Genomic DNA, 18,404 nt, shown 5'->3' with positions numbered 1-18,404 from the left:
GGTCTGAGTAGAGAAGCAGCATCTTCCACTGTGACCTGTTGTAAGAAAGGAGTAATCCTAGCTCACACGGTAGAGGATGGTGGTTTCTGTAGAAACTAGTCATGGTAGTTTTCTGCTAGCTCTGATTGCTTTGTGCTATTTGTGCTGCCTATTCAGGAATTAATGCAGATATAAAATATCATTTTTATCTAAAAATATCTCACTTAAAATCCTAAGTGAAAGACAATTTTCTACATGATTACTAGTCTTCTCATTCATATAAAGTTCTTATAAAGCTTTCCGTTTCCCCGGAAATAGTTTTTGACTATTCTGTCAAAAGGAGCAAAAATACTCCTATGGTTGTATTGCACTCCACTTTAGAATTACATGCTCATACTTAAAAAAACATGATATCATAAGTTATTATAGCCCTCCTTAATTGAGAAATTGAATTAACCTCCTTGATGAGATGTTTACAAACTTATTTGCACTTTGCCATTCTCTCAGGGCTTTGCTGTATCTCAATATCTGGAAAAATATTCTCATTCTACTGAGGGAATTTCATGGGTTTATTGGTTTGAACTAATTTTTCCTCCTTTCTCTTTATGCTTATTCAGAACATTGCTGTTGATACCACTGAAATACATCCTGATATCTGAAAATCACAGCAACTTGCTTGTTTCTAATACCAAACAAAGGTGTGGGGGGTGGAAGGGAAGATGTCATTCTCAAATCTTCTATTTTACATCTTCGAAAACAGAGACCTGGCTGAGCACCTCTGACTTATTTCCTGATAGAGGTTGAAAGTCACAGGTTTTGTGGAATTATGTGTTTGATAGCCTAAAGGTCACAAGAATAATACCTTTAACAAAGTACTTGCTTTACTTCTAAATCATAAAAGAATATGTAACAATTGTAAACCCACGCTAATCTTGAAGCTTTTTTTCTCTGTGTTAAGTAGTTTGCTGAACTGACACTGTATTTGGATTACTTGCTACTCTTTTCCATTTTTTCTGGATGAGCAACCAGTGGCTCACCAGGCCTTCTTATCATCCATCTTTAACTGACCAGTCAATAGTCAATGTGGTTTTACAAGGTAAGTTGATGCCTGCTTACCTTTTCCTTGGAGGGCACCTATCATTTAGGAGTCACTCATTGGGAACAACCGCTCTACTCCATGCTCTATTATCCATTATCCTCCATGTTATCCATTAGGCCAGGGAAAGGAATTTGCTGCAGTGTTTTTTATAGCAAATAATTAGGTAACACGAAATGAGGCAACCCACACAATTCATCCACCTAGGACACCACCTTCAGTGCAACCCAATAAAATATGACAAACAGACCTACAAGGGTGTGGCAGATACTAACCCTTTTCAGTAGAAGACATTTGTAGTATTAGGAAAGTGAAAATATTTAAAATAAAATTTTCCAGGCAGTTGTCTGCTTCAGGGTACTCAGAGGGGGAGCAGAAAGCAGAGTTTTAGGTTAAATGGCTCTGCCATTAATCAGATTAGGGGTAGAAGCCACCAAAGGTATTCTTTTGCCCGTCTTGAAGATACCCTTACAGCCACCCTCAGAATGCCTTCTTGCCTTGAAGCAATAGCTGGTGCTGGAAGGGAATGAGAAGAGCACACATGTGATCTTTATCTTCATAAATCTGACCTAGATGTGGCAAAGTTAAAAACAAACAGAGAAATTGCCAGCAACTACTGTGTAGAAGACGTATTTTGAGTTTGATAGTGAAACTTTCTTTACTGTACACCCTAAGCAGGCCTCATCCTTCCCAGCTTTCAGTGTGCCTTGGCGATGCATGTGCCCACCCAGCTGGAAAACTTAGTGCGTTCCCACAAAAATTGCTCTCCATGTGTATGAGTTGCTGTGACAGTAGGCGGAGGAAATGAGACACGGGGGAACTGGGAGAATATCACTGCTGTGCTCTCCACGTTTCACTTGTTCTGCTAACGCCCAGTCTGTGAGGAAAATGAAGATAAAATGTAACAAAATTGTGGTACTTTGGCAGTATTGATATAGACAGTGAAAGGTAAGTATAGAGACATGAAAGGTCAGAGTAGGAAAAAGGATGGAGGGCAATGTTTTGTAATGCAATGGAGAGTGAACCAAAGGATTTAGAAATGAAAGGTGATGAGGTTATCTACAAAGTTACAGGCAAATACTATCAAAGCAGCACTGCTCAAGATTTTCAGTGTCTCTGTGATGAATTTAGATGCCTCTTCCCCAGAAGTTAATGGAAGACGTGTGTCTTAAAATCTCAACCATTGCTTAGTCATCATTTTGCTTGTGTCAACAAAATGCAGACAGCAAATTGTATGATCAATTATTTGAACTCACAGGGAAAAAGAAATCATCTTATGGATGCTGGCTATCCAGACCTTCACACCTGTAAGCCTCGGTCGTGGAAAGGTGATTCACCAGCAAATGAGGACCAGCAATAGCTGTAGTGGCTCTAAGGCTTCGTACGAAGACCTAATCGAGCGGTTCTGACCTTCTCTCCAGTAGAGGGCAGTGATAGACAAAAACTAACCGTATTTTCAAACTCTTAAAAATTTGTAACGTGGTAAATATCAGCATGTGGAAGAAGTCCATGTAAGCATGCATATAGTTTAATTATGTAGTAATGACAGTCGATATGATGACCTCTTTCACCATCAGTCAAAGGAAAGAGAACTTCCTCCAAGAAGAAAGAGATCAAAGTGTGAGTATAGTATATAATAAGGACATTTGCATTTGGGGTAATTTGATAAACTGAAGATGGTTGAAGATACTAATACTGAACTATCTCACCTCGCCAGGCCGTTTAAAATGTTTCCTTTCTGATTCTTACTTTTCTGATCTGAAAACTATTCTGGAACATTTTTCTTCCAGGCTTTGCTTTCTTCATTTGTTTTTTGTTCACCTACATTTGTTTATTGTCCTTACTGAAACTCTCTGCTTCACAGCCTCTTCTCAGTTTTGTTCGTGCATGCCACCTCTCACACAGCCCGGTGAAGAATCTTTGCTCCCATCTTGGAAATCTCCCCTCCAAGTCGCATGTCTTCTGAGACACCCACAAGTACTAGGACTACCAATACAGACAAGCGTTATGCCTAAAATAAAAATAATTAGTGGCCCACAAAGACCATCTACATCATTATGTAAAGCAGCTTGAATTCCTCCAAGATGCAAATTCCTCTAGATCGGTTCAGGAGAGAATTTATAACAAGACTTCCCTCTCCTACCCTCTTGGCCCAGCCAGACTGAAGTCAGGCAAACAGGGAGCATCCAGAAAATTGATTAAACGGTTTAGGTTCACAATAGGGAGTGCAAGTACAAAAAGGAACAAAATCTCCATGATGGGTTTTATTTTGAAGTCAGATAATTTTATGCAAAAATGTCTCCTCTTTCCTTCTTACTCTTCAGTCTTCAAAGGAACTTGGGTCTACTTCATTTTCTGTAAGTTTGTATGAAGCCTAAAAATATGTTATCTGTTTTCATTACTCTCTAGTTCTAGTAACTAATGTAATCAACCCATTTGGTATAAATACTTTCATAGAACTATCACACATAACATGACTAAATCTGCTTTATAACTTCACAGGCCTACGGAGGGCAGGCTAAATCTTCACATAATTGCATAGGAAAGATTACATAAATTCTACTATGAGGTCTTCGCAGACCGTCATATTTTAAATAACAGATTATGCCAGATTTGAAACTAGCTTGAAAATGCAGTTCATTATGACAAGCCAAAAAATTCTTGCTAAGAGATAAACTAATATACTGCATAGGATAGTGCTGTATATATAAACACCAAAAAAACCAATGAACCCTGTACTCTTTGGCTTATTTACCTGAGTTAGCTCAGATTCAGCATCTGTGTTTCAGTTAAGGAACTAAAAGGGTATGTGTACCTTTATTTTATATAAACAAACAAACAAATGATATGGCTTTGGGGTGCAATTTCTTTTTTTAATGATGTCATACTGACTTGATTTATACAACTTAGTAACAACAAATTTGGTCTTTTTGATTTTATTGCAGGACTTCTGGGAAGCCTCAAAATATTTTATTGTGAACAGCTAAATCTTAACAAGATGGACAATCTTTTCAGTGATTTCCTCTCTACACCACCTATGTCTACAACTAAAAAAAACCCCAACAATTATTTTTAAATAGATTGACCAATTTTTTTCCCCAAAAAATTGCTTACTAATTGGTTGATTGCTTGCTAATTAACATAATTATCAGTCATCAGAATTTCCTAGCCTACCTAGCCTGTAGACGTTACCTACATTTGTAATTAAAAATGTCAACAACACTTCCTTTCCTCCTTGTTTTACCCCTGAGACACTAGGTCTACATTGCCCACTACAAAGGAACAAAAAATCAGTATAAACAGTATACCCGACAATCCCACCAAAACTTTTTTTCATCCTTGTCATTTAATAAACCTTTTTCTACTACTAAGATTAACTTTTAGTCCATACATATTACTTGTTTTGTACAAAGAATAAAATATCAAGGACATTTCTCACAAATTTTTCCTGGTTTGGGGCTTAAAGAAACCACACCTTGAAACCTGCTGGCACGACCCACTAGTAAATTTAGGACTATAAGACTAATTTGCTCATTCTGTTTTAGCGCTTTCATGAATTGTATGTCAAAATCTCATTTATATGCATATATGTGGCTATATATCCAATAGATGGATAGAATATTTACTATTTAGCAAATACTTGATTTGAACGTGTTACCAGTGTTCAAATCCCTTTTAGTAGGTCATAAACCGTGGTTGAAATTTGAGTGTACCTGACTGGACACGCGAGTATCAGGGTGTCTGCACAGTGGCCTGGATGAGCACAGCCTTTCACCGCGTTTTCAATTTCAATACTCGCAAACATATATAGTTACAGTTATATCTATAGTTCTCACAAACGTCCAGCCCGCACTCCGCGCCGCCACCCCCTGCACCCTCCGCCCCTCAGCCGTGCCGCCGGTCGCCCCCACGCACGGACAACGGGCGACCCGCGTGTTTTGGGGGGTCCGCCTGTCACGCCCCTGCAACAGCACTCCCGGGGTAACGCCGCGTCCCCCCGCTCCCACCCCGCGACGCTGCGGGCAGCCCCCCCCCGCCCCTTCCCCGGGGCGGCCGTGGCCGGTCCCGGGGGCACGCTCGCCCCCCGCGGAGCGCTCGTCCCCCGCGAAGCGCTCGTCCTCCGCGGGCGCTCTCCGGACGGCATTTTTGGGGCAGAAACGTATGGGTTGTTGTTTTTTTTTTTTTCAGCTGCTTCCCGCCAGGCCGGGGTGCAGCAGGGTCCCCGGGGGCAGAGGCCCTGAGGGGTCTTTCCCGAAGGCACGTCCTTGGGAGCGAGAGGGGAAGGGCGGGCGTGCGGGACCGGCGCGCAGCGGCAGCACGCCGGCGGCTTGCGGTGCCCGGCCGCCGTAGTAGCGAGCTGCTCCTCCGGTGGTTGGGCTGGGGAGCGCTGGGCTCCTCCTCCTCTTCCCCCCCAGCAGCGCACAGCCGGGCGTGTGACTGACTAGTCTCCCCCCGTCTCTTTTTTTCTTTTTTTTTTTTCCATGGGTACACACACCGAGATACGCACATGACAGTACTTGGGTGCAAGAGCCGGTGCATCGCCAGGAGGGCTGTGCTTCCACTCCGGGCACGCACACGCACACACACGCACGCTGCTGCTGCTGCTGGAAATCTTTCTACACGGGGATTAGCAGCTGCCTCTCGCTATCTCTGTTTCTCTGTCTCTTTCTTCTCCTTTCCTTTCTCCTTCTCTCCCTCAAATGCTTGACTGACGGACGGCGGGCATAAAAAGGTAAATGCGTGTGCGCTGTTTGCTGACAATACCGATGGGTGATGGTGTTTTGGCAGCGTGCTGCGCGGTACGCCCTCCGCTTGCCAGGCAGGCAGCCTGCCCTCCTGCCGCGCCGGCGGCTGCCGCTGCTGCCGCTCCCCGCGGGACTCTTCGTCCTGGGGGAATCGGGTTTTGCCGCGAGAGGTTTGGCTTCCCCAGCCCCCCGCCCCGGCCTGTGAGGCAGAGAGGTTCCCGCTATTGTGCTCCTAGCAGTTGCCATCGCGGGCTGCGAGCGTGTGGGAGTGCTGAGCGAAGGTTTCGCGGGATGAAGGTTGCTATTAATTGCCGTGTGCGCGGAAGAGAGAGCTTTTCGCTTCGGCAGGGAACCTGTGCATTATTAATCAGGGCTAGAGAGTGGCAACGGGAGGACCGGCCCCCCCCTCCTCCTCCTCCCCCCCCATCGTTTGCTGCATCATTCAAATGAGTAATTTCGAGCTGGCCTTGCGTTGCGGGGCTTTTATCCCCCCCTCCGCGAGTGTTTTGGCAGCCGCCGAGGATTGCGATCCTCCTTCCTCTGACCCGGGGGGCACCCCCTTCCCCGGGGAGCGAGCGAGCGAGCGAGGCGGGGGCAGCCGCCGCCCCGGGCCCTGCCCCGCGCCCGCCGGCTCCGCGGACCGGCGGGGCGCGGAGCCGCGTCCCGCCGCCCCCCACGGGCTCCACAACTAGTTGTCGCCTGTTGTTCGGGCCGAGTTTGTCCCGTGTCCCTCCTCGGCAGGACAAGAGAAGCAGGGTGGATTTTTGTCTCCCCCCTCAGCAGAGCCCGTGTGGTGCGGGGATCCCGTGGAACCGAGAGGAGGTCCCGCACCGAGCAGCCCCGCCGAGCGGACCGCGTCCCGCGGGGCTCCCCGGACCTCGATCTAGACTTTCATTCCCCGGAGGCGCGGCTGCCTGGGGAAGCGTTTCGGGCCGGTCGGGGAAGGGAGGAAGGCGGCGTTGCCGGGCTGCTCGGGAAGCGGAGCTGCCCCGCCGCCGGCGGGGGGGAAGGTCGGGCGGGGCAGGGGGCCCCGGGCAGGCGCAGCCCCCCTCCCCGGGACGCCCCCGGGCCCGGCGTGGCACAGCTGTGGGCGTTTAGCGGCGAAGACTGCCCGCATGGGCAGTCCCCGGGGCCGGGGTTAAAGCACCCCCCGGGAGGTGCGGGCCCCCCCGCTGTGCCGGTGCGCATCGCTTCCCGGGCGGGCGGCGGGCGCGGGGTGGCCTGTGCCGCCGTCCCCCTCCGCGGGGGGAACGAGGCGTTTAGCAAGGTCCGTTATGTAATTACGGCTTTTTTTTCCCCCCTTCTTCTTGTTGCTGTTACTAAACCCGGCTCAGGATGCCAACGGGGAAGCGTTACACCATGCTTGCTTCTAAAGGAGGGTGATGGTTTTATTTGATCTCGCAGAAAATGTATTGAGTAATTAATATTTAACGGGGAGCACTTCGGTTTCACAGAGGATTGAGTTTGGATAATCCCGTTTCATTCATGTTGTCTTCTACACCTGTCAGAGAGATGTAAATACACTGTTAAAGACAGGAAGCAAAAAAAGGAAAAACAGTAACAGAAGCAAAAATGGTGAGAAATATAGTGGACAGCATATGAAGTTAGTTATTAAAAAAAATAGTTGTTTAACCAAATAAAAGGTAGGTGTTCTTGTAGGCATGGTGCATGCTCAGCCGGTTGTGCTGGATTGTATTTCAATGTTAATACACCTTTAAAAAGGCAACACTAATTTGCACTGGTATGGGGGTCCAGTGTATACACTTGAGGTATTTCCCCTCACTTAAAAGATGTTGTGAGTTTGATCAGTGTTCACTGATCCAAAGGATCCAAGAGGGTCCAAAAGTCTAAAGGATATGTATTTAAAGATAAATTTACTGCTGATAGTAGTAATTACAGGAAGATTAGGAATTTTTAGCAGCAATTACACAGTTCCTTGTTGTCTTCTGTCTGTCTGATATTGTGTATTTAGCAATTAAACTTAGCATAAATTAATGAAAACATATGGGAGCAAAATATGCTGTTTATTAGAGAGGTAATCAAGTAGTTTCAAAATAAAGAGTACAGTAGTGTGCCATTATATATATTTTTTTTTAATATATATATATATATCCTCCTGAATTAAAGTTTTCTCTTTTTTTCTTCACCAGAGCTGTGTGTGTTAAATATACTTGTTTAATTCAAGGCTCATTCTAGTCTCTCTCTTGTGGGATTAACACTTACAAGCATATCAATGTAATCTGTTTGTGTTAGACTTTGCAGTGGTGTTCTTCCTATAAAGGTGGTGCACCTCAGTGCAGCCCTGGCTAGTGATGTTGCCACCTGGAAATACAAAAAGAACTGCATGAATAATTAATGAAACAGTATAATAAATAAAGGCAATCCTGTACCAAGAAACAGTAGTAAGTAGCCTCCACGCAATTTTTTTGTCGTAATTTTCACTCCCGTCTCATACCATCCAGTGACTCAAGTTTTCACCCGAATTGTAATAGACAGGTGCAATACCCTCAGCCTGGCATTGCCGTTTTAAGAAGATAGAGCTCAAGACTCTTTAACATGAGATAGTTTATTCAGCCCTTAATCTCTGTAACCAAACTTAATTTTTACAGCCTCGGCTGTATTATCTCTCAAGATTTAAGAAGGCTATTTTTGTCAGGGGCACGTAATTAATACTTGTTCTCCTCTGATGCCAAATTTTGCACTCGTGCACAAAGCTCATCCAAAGAAACCTGAAAAGGGGATCTCCATGGTAACAAGAGAGAGAGGATTTTCTCCCTCACCGTAGGTCAAGACTAGACGCCTACTCATTCCTTAACTTGTAGCAGCGTTCATGGGCACCTTCCTCTTTGTGGTTATTTTGTCCTCTGGGGTGTGCTTTTGCTGTTGTTTCATGCTTCCAGAGAGCTGCTCCTGAGAGCAATGCTACACTGGATGAGCACAGTCTCTGTGTCTCTCCCCACTCTCATCCTCCCTTCCGCTTGCATCGTATCTCAGCATTTCTATACCTATATGATTTGACTATGGGATTTCAGGAGATAACTTGTTTTCCCCCTCAGGTTTTTGATTTGAAGATCTGTCTTTGCTCTAACTGTGTGTAAGACCTGACAGAACCTTACTGCTGAGTCCATTTCAGATGAAAGGGTGGTCATCTCCTTTCTCTCTTTCTCTTTTATTTCTCTGTACTCTTTCTGAACAGAGCTTCCCCATGATGTCCCAGAGGTTTTGTAGCAGTAAAAGCAGTCTACCTCTTCTTACCAGGGAGCAGGGCTTAATTTTATTTTTTAAGTCGGTATGTGATATGTGATACCAGGATTACTGTTTGGAGATGTTCACGATAAAAAGAGTTTCTTTTGCCCTGACTCTGTCATCACAGAGCAGTAGTACGGAGCACTGCTTTCTGGGGTAATTGTTGGGTTTGGTTTGGGGTTTTTTTTCCCCCTTTCTTCTTTGAAGGACTGTCTGCCTAGACTGTGTCTCTGTCCAAGCTAAGATGAAGTGAACACTTTTTATTCCCGATGATCCTGTAGTCAGCTATTTAAAACTTTCACTGAGGAATATAGCATATTTTCTAATCCCCTGTTCCTTTCTGTGTTCAGTTTTTGTAGCTAAGATCTCATGAGAGGATACCAAATGGCTTTTTAAATGGTTCCCTTAGGCTGCTGGTGCACCAGGTCTCTCTGGGCGTAATTCCAGTTCTTTTGCCTATCCCTGTGACATAGCTTGAGATAATTTGAAAACATCTGCTAGAACAACCATCTTAATATAAGACAGCAGTCATCATTTGTCACTAAGCAATATGTCATTTGTGACCCTGTAATTGGAAGACAGATGCTAATGCTGACTTTGGCCTTCTTAACTTGTCTTGTTGGCATATTGTCTATAGAAACACTTTGCAGTGCTTTGAAATTACACAGTGTATTTCTACCTTTCTGTATCTCTACGTTTCTGAAAGAATTGCCTGTGTCATTTGAAAATCTGCTCAAGAAACCATAATGATAGCAGCTAGTACATTCATAATCTGGCTTGCCAAGTAAGCTTGACTTTATGCATATCTTCAGTGTCTTCTGCTAGATGAGAACCATTTTTGAATAGTTGCCTGTGAAGCTTTTCCTTTAACCTTTGTATATGAGAAACTTCGAATCTCTTTCTACATGGTGCCCTGTCCCTGTATCGGTAGCATCCCAGTTTTTTCTCTCCCTTTGAAAATTTTACCATCACCTTTAACTAACTGAAGAGGTTCTTCATCTTCTGATTTCTCATACTGAGGAAACTAGGGATTTGAGAAATGGACTTCTGTGTGAAGGAAATGTACACTTCTAGATATCTAGATCCAGGTTTCGAACCTGTGGTTCAGATGACAAGTGTGGCATCAACTCATAAGCAAATATCTCAGTAGTTACGGATGATGTCTCATATCTAGAAGGTGCTTTTGTAAGCTTTGTGGGCTAATTTCGAATGTAGGTTGCTGTAGCTTGGATTGGCTTGCCACAGCTTACAGGTTTTAGCTTCTTAATAGCCTGATGTGCTGATGTGGTGCCTGTGCTGGATCCAGTCAAGGATTCCTTGAGTTATTCTTTCTTTTTGGGGAAAGGGGAGATAAGGGGATGAGGATCCCCAAAAATTTTGTCTAAGAATTGTGCTTGAAAGTCCATTTCATGTTCTGGACATAAATCCTCACTGAAGGTAATTAAAGGGGCATGCTGATAGGACGGTAGCCAAGTTACTTTTTCAAATGAAAGGGAGCATTTTTTTCAGGCAGCTTCCCGAGTGTGACTTCTGTTGCTAATTCTGTGCTTGTACACACTTTCTTCCCGTGTGTCTGTTTAGTTTTGCAGTTGGAACAGGATAATATATCTGTCTGATTGGAGGTCAGTGACAGTAAGAGACAACGATTAACAGTTTCACTTACCTTCATCGTGGTAACTTCAGTTTCAGCGGTGTGCATCCAACATTGAAAGTCAACACTGCGAATTAGCGTCTCACTACTGTCCTGTGTTTTTCTTTTGACTTGTCATCAGAAAAAAAGAAAAAGGAAGAAAAAATTAAAGAGAAATGCAGATGAAATCCAGGTTTCTGGGTTTTGGTAGTGGTCTCAACAGTATCTATTCATGTGTAACCGGACAATGGGCAGTGTCCAGTTGCCTTTGTCCAGCAGAAGTATTGAGCATCAGTGTGCTCCGTGGACCCGCAGTGTCTCACAGATATCCAAAGTACACAAGAATCTCCATCTTCTTTCCATCCTGCAGCTGAAAGAATTTCGGAGTCCTTGCAGCATACCATTCACACAGGGTGAGCTTCATTTTGTGGATCGTAGGAGAACGCAGCTTCTGGTTTTGTGGTGCTGGAAGTGCGTTGGTGCAAATGTTTCACAAGGATATCGAAGGAGATTCCTTGTTCTCTTCAGTCTGTGTCTTCTGGCTATCCATTCATCGGGCATAATGCTCAGGCGTGGTTTGGTCCTTTAAAGTTGTCAACAGCTCTGCATCTGGTTTACCTCCATAATGTTGTGGGGTTTTGTTTTTATTTTTTTGTGACCGTCTTTTAGAATGTCACTAAATTCCGTTATCGGATCCCATTTTGTAAGAACATACTACAGGAGATCATCCACCTAGCTGTTCCTTCTAGCAGATCTTTTCTTTGCAGAGAAGTGCTTACTGTCAAATTTATATAGTTTTGTAAATAGTATTGATGAATATCCAAATGAAGCTTTCTAGTGGCAAGGGGATGGCAAAGTAGAATAAATAGGGGAAAAATCACCACAGCAAGGAATGAAAGCGATAGAATTAGGACAATTTAGTGTTATTTTGTACAAATGAAGTATTGCAAGCATCATCATGTCAAAACAATTTAGATTAAAAATGAATGTTGATTCTGTAATTCTGTTCATGGCAGAACTTTGCAACCATAAAATGTAATATTTGGGGAGATTATTCAAATTATTTTCTGAGGAAAATCATCCCAAATACCTAGATGGTGTATGTCATTTAATATCAACAGTGAAATAGTGCTAGCAATTACTAGATTAGTGGTACTTTGAAAAGTGTGGTATGTATATCACTGTATGAAGTGAAAGGCCCTAGAAGAAGAGATACAATGTCTGTTTGGGAAGCATTGTAACTTTTAGTGAAAAAGATGGATTTCTTAAAAAATGTAATATGGATAGCTATGTGATAAAGTAAATTCGAGAGGAATTATAAACTGAAGGTGAAACCTTTTTCTTACATATTTGGATCTCGCTCTTCCTTGGAAAAAGGGCCAATGCAGGATTTTTTGTCTTAAACACACCCCTCTCCCCCCCCCCCCCCCCCCAAAAACCCCAAACAAACAAAAAAAAAAACCAAAAACCTAGGTACTGGTATTGCACTCAGGAGAGGCTACTGAATGGTGTTCAAACAAGCTGGCTGTCCTCTTATCTCAGGAAAAAATATTTATGTTTTTAATTCCTGAAATATTACAAACTTATTAATGTGAAAACTGTGGTTACCTCTTCCACTTTGTTTTGTTTTGGGTTGTTTTTTTTTTTCATCAGTTCATAAAAACTACTTCAAAGCTGATACTCTTTGTAGAGCTGTTTCAATACCCATGTAATGTTGTTTACAGAATTGAAGTGGCATGGTAGAGCATTAATTTCACCTTGGGTAGGAGTGTGAGTTGATTATTATATGTAAAAATTACAAATTTTCATTTTTTTCCAACCTGCAAATCTATGTGGTGTTTCTTACCATACTGTGATGGTGTGTGGTCTGACTTCCAGAATACTTGTGTGGTGTTTTACATCTCTATAGCATGATATAAATTTACCCACTGGGAATCTTCATGCTGTATTTTGCAGAGAGAGTTGTATAGCAGAATTATATATGAACAAGGGTATTTATGCGTGAAGAGGATCATTTGTTTGCTGTGTCATATGCTAATAATTTCTCAGTCAAGGGGCAAAGCCAACAGCGTGAAGCCTGTGAGACCACTTGCACATCACAAATATTCTAATGAGCTCAATAAAAAGGACATTTACTATTCTATACATATGGTTAAGTTCTTGCATACTGTTTGTCTTCAAATAAAACATATTTTCTGAAAAAGGGGATATCTCTAGAAATCAGGATCAGGGCAAATAGATAGAAAAAAAGGAATAATAATTTGCACATTTCTAGAACTAGATTTTAATAATTATCAGCGGTAGATTTAGACAAAAGATGAGGAAGTGCCATTCCCATTTTTACAAATTCATGTGAAAAAAGCCTTGCACAGTTAGCAATGAGATCTTAAATACAGAAAGGGAAAAACTAAACGCGAGGAAGTTCTGCAGTGTTCAGGTACTTCGGTCATTTAAACCAGATATCATGTAAGGTACTTCTAAAATCAGTGCAGTGTGCTGCAAAATAATTAATCTCTTAAGTTAAATTACCTTCTGGAGGACATTTCTGACAGAATCAAGTCAAAATAGGAGAGTATACTGAAGTTTTTGACCTGACCCTTTGCTCTTTATGCTGACTGGCATTTTGAACATGAACTGCTCGAGCAGGTTGCCTGCCCTGTAAAAAGCCGTATGAGGTTTTTAATGTTGAGCACCAATTGGTCAGGGCCATATTAGAGGTTTTTTTTTTTCATAAGAAGAAATGCAGTAGCAACACTTGTGTGTTACACTTGTAGAACCCTTCTGAAGCAAAAATATTTGCTAAGAGACCACAGCAGTTCTACAGGACCAAGGAGAAATGAATTATATCACATTTCTTTATTCTAAATTTCTGGTGCCTCCATGACAACACACGGCAGAGCATGGTGAGAGAAAGATGAAGGTTCATCTTGGTGCCCACTTCAGTTTCTTTTGGAACTAAAAGGAAAAATTTTACATAGAATGAGAAGAAAATTGGGGACTTCAGTTCTGTGTGTCCAGTAATCAGTTTTCTAGCAGACTTTGCACATCTATAGAAACTATAACTTGCTTTTTGCTATTCAACTTATCTGTAGTTTGCTTCCTGAACTGCTCTAGGACCAAAAATTAGACCATTTTCCCAAGGACTTGCAGTCTCTCTAGGAACAGAGAAACTAATATGTAGGAAAGCCCACAAATGTAAATCTGATTTGTTAAAAGCTTCAATATTATTAATCTGTAGCGGTGTCACGCTAAAGTTCATTTTCATGTTTAATACAGTACATCATTTAGAACAAATTCTACCAATGTTCTGTGTGCGGCTCCCAGTGATTTCTGTGTGAGAAACGTCCTTGATGCAAGAAACAATGCTTGAACCTGAGGCTATTGCAGAAAAGCCCACTATTTTATTTTATTTTATTGCAAATTAAGAGATACTGATTAATAAATTGGATGTGGATTTTTACTTGGTTCAGCTGTGATTCTTCTTTGTTTGTTTGTTTTTATACAGAACTGGGATCATTAATTAATTATTTGTGGTGTAATTAATTAATTATTTGTTGAGTCCGCCAGATCTAGTTCAGCCTTTCAGGCTTCTTTCGCCCTACAGGGCGTTAGCATACAGAGTCCTTGCAGCTGATTTAGACATTGGTTTGAACAATTGCTGAACGAAGCCATGTCCTGGGTTTGAGTGTTTGGGTTGGGTTTGGTTTCGTTTGTAACTGCTTTGTATTAAAAAATGAACATAATGTTGACTCCAGTATTGTGTGTCCATGAGAGCCTTGTGTTATTGTAGAATATAAATTATTTCAGATGTATCTGTTGATTTTGCCTTAACATTTAGTCTAACCGTAAACTGCTGCTGTACTCATCTTTCCTTCCATATCCAGTTCGTGGCAGCTATTGCCCGTGTTAGCAATATGCTTGATAAACGTGGAGTACCTCTTCAGGCTTACGTATGCTTTGAATTCACTTTTAAGTCAGGATTGATCTTTCGATGGGGATTTTTTTTCCTCAACCGCAGGGAGAATGGAAGTGAGAGAGCGAGTTCCCTTTAAACTCCCTTATTCTTGATGTTAATCTCTCCCTACTCTTTGGTGTTGTAGAGGAGGCTGAAGAGAGACTGCGATTAGCTGTTCAGGCACATGGGACACTTTCAAGACTTTTTCTTGTCTTTCTGGTGGAAGCAATGAGGACCTCGAGGAGGAACCGTGAATTCCTTTCTGGAAGGTCTTGAAGGCAGCGAGCGCACACCTCGCTCACACCTTGGGGCTGAAACTGCTACTTTAGTTATGGCCATCAGGTGGCCTTGAGCACATGAATTGATAGACCTGCTAGCTCAAATAAGTAGCGGACCCCACAAACCCTAGGTCAGACCGACGGTGCACACTCACTTAGCTGCATGCGTGTGGTAGACCCGACTAGTCACAAGTCCACTTTTCAAGAATAATTCACTCAGTGGGTGTATTATTAGTCAGTTTTTCTGCATAGTCACCATGGCTGTCCAGAATTTTTGGATACCAGCAGCACAGTTACATTGCACTCATATTTTTTATATAGTAAACGCCCCTTAGTCATGGTAGAGGAAATAGTATTTTTGAACAGTTTGATCTAGGCAGATGCATGCCCTCTACAGATTGTAAATGGCCACTATGTTATTTAGTATACCATGATGTTATGGCTGAATAAATAAATAAAAGGTGACTATAATAGAGCTGTACCGTAAAATCTAATATGATAAAGCTTTTTCCACCACTAGCTGAGCTCAGTAATTTATTGCTACAATTTGGTATCATGGATATGATAAATTCTATTTTAGTGGCTACAAACAAATTGCTTTACATTTGTGTAGTAAGTTATTACTCAAAGCTGAATGCATACTTTGTATGATACTGAGATACTTGAAATTTTACAGAATAAGATGTATTTATATCTATTTTGGGGGGGGGGGAGTAAATCTTTCAGCACACACTATTTAAACAACCATCAGCCAACGTTTAATTCAGCAATCAAGAGAACAGTTCTTGATCCAATTGAATTTCAATGACAAATAATCATCCTGGAGCCAAACTGGGCCCTCCCAACATTAGATACTGAAACTTGTGTGTAACCCAAATGCTCAGTCACTTTCCAGTTTGTTCACCTGTAATATGAATTTTTCTAAGATAAGCTACTTGCTGTGTGTTTTGTGGAAGAAAAAAATAAGCCACAGTATTAGAAACAAAATGTTTAAATAAATTGATCAGTATGTGAGCTGCACATCTTATCTGTTTAACATAGGTAAATAAAGAAAAAAATTCATTTTGCTTCCCCCTTTGAATTTGCAGATTAGTCATGGATTGTTGCCCACAATTTTACGGAACCTAATAATGTAGTCCTTTCTTAATAGATTCCATTATTATCTTTACAATACTTTACCAGCTAAAGTAAGTAAATTAATTCAGTGGAGTCTCTCTAGAGCTAAGTTTGTGTATGTGCTGGAAAATTAAGTGTGGCAAATGTAGTATTAACGGTTATTTTGTTAAGCATTTTTTTAGAGTTTACATGGAGAAGTAGGATTAATTTTGTTGTATTTATTGCTAGGTCAAATACTTTTTGAAAGTAGTATGAAATTAGTCATGTGTTATCTAATAACAACTTTTAACTAACTCTGCTTGTGCCTAATAAATAAATGTGAAATTAAACCAAAAATATACTGAAGAAAATACTCTGTAAAAAAAAATACTCAAAACCATATCAAAATAGATCAGTTCTTGTTCCTTTCTGCGCACCGACTGGATGGCATTAATAGGAAGCAGAAATGTATTTGCAGTAGAGTTTATCTCAGTAGATGCGAAATGCAGAAGACTCGGTTTGTGACTGGTGTGTTTATAGGGAGACAAGTGGGATGAAAGCAGGAATGGATTAGACTTAATGCTAGATTCAAGTAGGTATAAATGTAAATACATAAAGCCAAATGAAAACCTGTATTAGTTATGTAATTACCATTTTTCAGCTTCTAGTATTTAGAGATTTTTAAATTTTGCCTCACCCCGGACTTTTTTTTTTTTTTTTTTTTTTTGAGGAAGAGAGGGGTAAAATTTTATCATTTGGATAGTGGAATATACGACAACTGGAGGGAAAAAAAAAAACAAACAAAAAACCAAACCAACAAAAAACCTAAGGTCACCAGTTACAACAGTTTCTGTAGCCAATTAAGGAGTGAATTTGAATTTTAGGACCTTAAGGATTAGTGCATATGATGTTAAGCCTCAGAGCAGTCTGTGAGTAAAGCAAGAGCAGAATGTGTGGAAGAAATGTCTTATGCAATGAATATCACAACTGGCAAATCATTTGTGTAGTACTGGCCATAGTAATAAATGAGATGATGTGTTCATTGTCTCCTCCTCAGTGACTAATACAATATTGCCATCCCTGTTATGCTAAAAACATGGTCACTGTTTATTTGGTAGGATGCTGTTGTCAAGGTAATGCAAGGTTTAGCAAGAAGAAATGAGTTCATACAGAAATTATTGTTTTGAACAACAGAAAATCACATCAAACTGAAGTAGTACAGATAATTTCTGAGTTTTCTTTGACAGCTTAGTTACAAGTGAACACATAGTTTGAATGACTTTTATAAAATAATGAAGATGTATAACCAAGGACAAAGATTAAACAATTTAAAGTTATGCTTCTGGAGTTTTAAATATTTAGACTTTTATTTATGGTATCAGTTTCAAATGAATTTCCTGTTTCAGAGGTTATAAATAGACCTTTCCTACACTTTTAGACCATGTCTGATAATATAAGTGAAAATAACACAGTAATTTGAAATGGTAACATAAAAAAATTACAGTGCTAAACAAATCGTAACACTCTTCATATTCTCTAAATAATTATCTGATAGATGAAGTCAAGACAGATTAAAATATGCTCATAGTTCTAAATTATAATTAATTCTCCATTATATTTTGTCAACAGTCTGAATTTCAATTTATTTATATTAACTTTACCAAGTATCCCACAAGGTCAAACAGTATTACAAGTTTTTTAATGGGAGGGTGGTATCTTTTGTGCTTGTCAGAGTTCAAGGAGCATCTGGATGATGCTCTTAGTCATATGATTTAATTTTAGGTAGTCCTGCAAGGAGCAGGGAATTGGACTCAATGATCCTTATGGATCCCTTCCAACTTGAGATATTCTATGATTCTATGATTTTACATCAGGTAAAATCAGAACACCCTTTGAAATAAACAGCAGAAGTCATTGTGACTTAAGTGCGTCCAGATTTCAACATCTTCAGCAAGGTGTATAAAAAGAAGCATGTCCATAAGCCAGCATTGCCTGGCTATGTACACATACAATTTTTATTGCTAAAAGAATGTCTCATGGTTTAGCATAGCTAGGATAATCCATAGGAGCCTGATCTGATACTGAAATCTGTGGCTCATAATGTAAATGTAATGTCTATCATTGCCTTAGCAGGTATTGGTTGTGTCCAATACGTAAGCACAAAGATCGCATCTCTTTTTTTTCCTTTTTTTTTTTTTTAATGAGACCTGCTGGGTTATTGGCACTTCAAAATATTGTCTCCTAAATGCTTTTCTTTTCCACGTGAATTGTTTGAAAGGCAGACTTTATACTGCTACCTGGTCTCCTTTGTATTTGGTTAATATTTGTGGGTTTCTTGATATTGTATGTGCCCAAAAATGCCACTTTTGAAGGGACAAAA

The 18,404-nt window shown here is 41.0% G+C and overlaps 1 protein-coding gene across 1 annotated transcript in view; it reads left to right on the top strand.

Annotated features, from left to right (window-relative positions):
• Positions 1-5,564: 5,564 nt before the first annotated feature.
• The window catches only part of DLGAP1 (DLG associated protein 1), a 435,873-nt gene continuing 423,033 nt past the window's right edge, over positions 5,565-18,404 (top strand). Inside the window, exon 1 of the mRNA XM_075142050.1 lies at positions 5,565-5,807. The gene's annotated coding sequence lies outside the window, so the exon portion shown is untranslated. The remainder of the gene's footprint in view (positions 5,808-18,404) is intronic.

This window comes from Calonectris borealis, chromosome 2 (genome assembly GCF_964195595.1).
Source record: "Calonectris borealis chromosome 2, bCalBor7.hap1.2, whole genome shotgun sequence".
In the NCBI taxonomy this organism is placed as follows: Eukaryota; Metazoa; Chordata; class Aves; order Procellariiformes; family Procellariidae; genus Calonectris; species Calonectris borealis.
The sequence above is the reverse complement of the archived record's forward strand: the minus strand, read 5'-3'. Positions and strand labels throughout refer to the sequence as shown.